This window comes from Cupressus sempervirens, chromosome 4 (genome assembly GCF_028749045.1).
Source record: "Cupressus sempervirens isolate cs-2001-9-10 chromosome 4, ASM2874904v1, whole genome shotgun sequence".
NCBI lineage: Eukaryota > Viridiplantae > Streptophyta > Pinopsida > Cupressales > Cupressaceae > Cupressus > Cupressus sempervirens.
In genome coordinates this window covers 540,591,173-540,595,841 of record NC_143121.1, presented here as the reverse complement: position 1 = coordinate 540,595,841, position 4,669 = coordinate 540,591,173, and positions in this window count along the sequence as shown.

Sequence of the window (4,669 nt, the reverse complement as noted above, 5' to 3'; positions counted from 1 at the left end):
AATCAGAGTGGAAATGACACTAGGTAATCCACAAACAAGTGATATTCCCCAAGTGCACCATGTAATCATAAATAATCATATGTTTGGATATGTAAGGGTTATACTCAACTAACTTATAGGAAGAAAAGAAAAATAATGAAAGATAGATCAAGCCCTTGCTCATTGATTGCCCCATTCATAGCACACCATGATATGAATGATCATGGAAACCTTGAGGAGGGCATAACCAAATTGCTCAAAAAAGATAATCAAGAAGAAAAATTGAATTCCAATATCAAAAGAAAGAGTAAATTGACAAAAAATAATTGTGTGATAGAGAGATCGATAGGACTTGATACTAACTAACCCAAGTCTAATGAGAGGAAAGATGTATCTTGCAAGGACTTGTTGATAACACCTAGCACCTAGACTCAAAAGAAACTATAAATTATAAGAACAATAGTTTAGTGAGATAGGATTGCATGCTCTTCTTGTATCCTCAATTGATCTACATCAAGAGTTCCTACAAGGACAACATATCTTGCAACCACATAATTCCAATATTGCCTACCCATACCTTTAAGATAAATGTTCATTCTACCACACCATACTAGATAGTTCTCCATTGTAAACTTAGGACCTTCCTCTCTTATCATCTTCGGATCTTTGCCTCAAGCTATTAGGCTTCATCACAATAGAGGAGAAAAACTCTAATACTAGTTTTTAGTCCCAATAGATCAAATTATTGAGAGGGGGGTGAATTAATAATCAATTGATTAAACAAATTTTCAACCTTTAAACCCTTATCACAAGATTAATTAAATAGAATCAAATGAAAAATTCAAACACATAAACACATCCACAAGATTGAAATTAAGAATTAGTATCATGGAAATCCAATTTGGGTGAATATCATGGTGGGGATTAGTACCCTCAAATTGGGCACTCTTCTAAAGTATGCCTTGTAAGGAGCTCAACCCTATTAGGAGTTGCAAAGGCACTATTAGGTGTCACTTAATTAAGGTATTTACCTCTATCCTTGTTAGGAGATTTACTCTATTAGAAGTATCCTAGTTAAATTACTTTAAACACTAATCAAAGTTTCATCCTATTAAATGATTTACAATAAAAGACCTATTAGGATCAACCTAGTTAAGGAATTTAACTATTGCAATTGTTAGAGAACAATGGAAAGAATTATATGTTGAATAGAACTACGTCTACATTATTAGATCTTTTGTATCTCAAAAACACTTCAGAACATACTCAAACATTCTCTGGCTTGATTGCAACTTGCACCATGCACTACACATGTCCAACCATAATAAACTAAATGAGTTGTTCAACTTTCATTGGTATATATTGGACTTTCAAGTCTACCACCTTGATCAAGCCCTATATTTGAAATTAATAGGTATTTAAATATCCCTCTCAAATTTAATGTGGCAAAAGACAATTTTAAAATTGTGAAACACATTTTCAAGGCCATGCCATCTAATATACCAATTTATGTAGAATTTTGTGTCAAGATGTCAAACACATTTTGAAAAAATAATTGCTTCCTCTTGAATCTTCTCCATATTCTATCATCAAAAAATGTGATTCAAGATCATCACTTCATTCATGAAGACATGTCACCATATCATAATTGGCTTAATTGAATTCATCACAACCTCAACACTAGTCATTGATCATCAATTTCCTGACAATCACTGAAGAACTCAATATAGTTTAACCTATTCAATAACTTTTTCACTACTTCACTAATCATGTATCCTTCACACTAGTCAATAAAATGAATCATGGTCATAATAATATCATCTAAATAGTTTTTATCATTATCTTGTTTGATCACTCCACTTGGCTTGTCAAAGATTTGACAAACCAATCAAATCACTTTTCACTAATTATTCTAACAGTTGCACTATTAACTTTCAATTGGTCATACCTTTCTTCACTTAAAAAGAAGTGATAATATCATGGACCTTTAGAGACATTCTAAATTCTCCCACAAGGATCACAACCTCTAAAACTCACAACAAAACCTTATTCATCATATTTATGCTTGACAATTTACTAGGAACACTAGGTCAATAGTTAACATCAATGACAATACAATAATTGGTCATCATGAAAATAAGTTTGTATCATGACACCATTGAACATCATCTTTCATCACAACATAAATTATGTTAACAAAATTCTCTTTAAAAAAACCTAAGAAAAAATAATTATATAATTATATAATTATCTCTAATATGCAAATCAATTGTTCATACAATCGAGCCAATAGTGGCATGTTGTGATGGTTAAGTTATTGAGTTGTTATCCTTGCCATCAAGGTTCAAATCTAATGGGGATGAGGTCCCTCGTTTGTGGCCTCACTAGTTCATAGCTCCAGGTCAAAGCGTTTACCCCTCTTTTAAAAAAAAAATTGTTCATACAATCATGCCAAAAGAAGACCTCGTTTAGAGTGTTCAGTGTTGATATAATATAATCAATTGAATATTTCAATACATGCATATTCCTTTATTTATAGATGTAAAGTATATTAGAATCATTGAAGATATAAATGTATACAATAATGATATAGTGTTCAATTATATTCAATAAAGAAATAGTTTTTATTTTGACATTATCCATGCAACACACTCAAATAGATTTAAAGTTATGGTTCTAATTTTGACATTGTCCATGCAACATAGTCAGGTAAATTTAAAGCTATTGAGCGTTGCATCTATTTGATTTCTTGAGTGTGGATTTCTTATAGAACTTTTCAAGTACCAATTGAAGTGAGAAGGCCTCCTTTTATACCTTTTCCAGGATCAAAATCAAAAGGGTCAACTATAAAAGGCAAGAAATTTATAATATTTTACATTAGATTTGAGAATCAATAAAAAATGACCTCCTAGGTTGAGGTCAACCTTTACCTAAACGCCAAGCTGTTGACTTCTAGAAAAATAATTTAAATCTATGAAATATTGTAGTGATTGTTGGCCTAGTTTTTCACCTTGTATAATTTTGTTATGTTCTATAGTGAAAAACAATAGTCCTATTTTTAAAATGTGAGATGTGTTAAAACCCTAGATGAAATTATTAAAATTTCATGCAACCCTTGTTATGTGCCCTAGTTTTCAAAAATTTTGGAAAGTAGTGTTTTATAAAAATTGTGTACGAAGCTTGTTACCCTAAGGTTTTATCTTTACCTTTTCTCGTATTTATTTTAGAGTTACTTTCCTAGAATTTAATTATCTTTTCCCATAAACCATTGCCTTAACCATGGTTTTATCTTTGTTAATATTTTCCAAAGTGTTTTAACCACTGCAAGCTTTGCATTTGATAACCATTGATCTTTGGAAGATCAATGCTGAGTGCTTGCCCCAATTAAGAGTTTGCTCGACTTTTAGCAAATGCAAGGAAGCACCTGATTGCCACGTAGCTCTCTGTGATGTTAGCTTCTAAGTGTGCTGCAAAAAATTAAAGGTGTTAGAACATTTTTAGAACTGTTGGATAATTGTTAGAGCACATTGGAAATTTTGAGCCATCTCATTGGTCGAGTTGAGTAGTGGGGGTTACCTTTTTGTATTATGATATTGCATCGTTGATCTTTGAAAGATCAACAAAAGGCGCATTACAGTAATGAAAAGATGTGTAAAGTTTAACTAATATAGGAAATCACTCTAACAACACGTACTCAGTGAGGTCATGCATCCCAATTTTAAAACGATGTTGAAACAGTTGGAAAATGTCAGACACATTGGAAAAAGCAACGCATTCTATTGGCTACTCCTGCTAACTAGGTCATAAAAGGTATGAGATATATGCACCGTTGATCATGGGAAGATCAATGAAAGGCACATTCCCACTCTATAAAAGTGACCAACCATAGCTAAAGTAGGGAAGTGTTTGATTGCCATGTGGACAAGTGGGGCCAGTTATGCAAAGGGTTGCCTAGTCACACCGAGTTAGAAAGCATGCTGACATGGTACATAATAATTGGTGGAGCAATCTACATGTTTGTTGAGTTGATAGTGATTGTACTAGTGGGCCCAAAATGTTGACGCTAGACTTATAAAGTTATAAGGAGTTTTCATGATCATCAATCTTCATAAATCTTAAGAAGATCGATGATCAACGCTTTCCTACAACAAGAAAATGCCCCATCTTTAACTAAAGTAGGCAAGTGCCCTATTGACGCATGGCAATTTCCAAAAAAGGGTTAATATAGTCTTTTTGATTCCAAAATGAGTCGTCTGATTCTAGATGATTAACGATGAAATTTCAAACTTCATGATGCGACACAGAATGTGACTATTGAAGCATTAACTTAATGTTTTTTTGTGTGAGCTTAATGCTATAATAAAATTTCCAATTCTTCATTATTCAGCAATAAGATTGTAGAATTCTCACAGTGCAAAGATTTCCAAAGCTATATTTTTCAAAGGGTTTTGACACATTGTTGAGTGATTTCTAGAGAAGAAAAAGCAAGAAAAATGGGTAAGTTGTCCAAGCTTCTAGAAAATTGAGAAATTGTAATTGCATTAGGGTAAATTTTAAACATGCCTCTATGTAAGGATTTTTTAGGGAAAGTATATTATCTGAAGAGGGTGATACATGGTGATTTTTTGGAACAAATGCCACAATCTATGAATGAATTTGCTAGAGGAAAAGAGCCCATTCTAAAAACCCT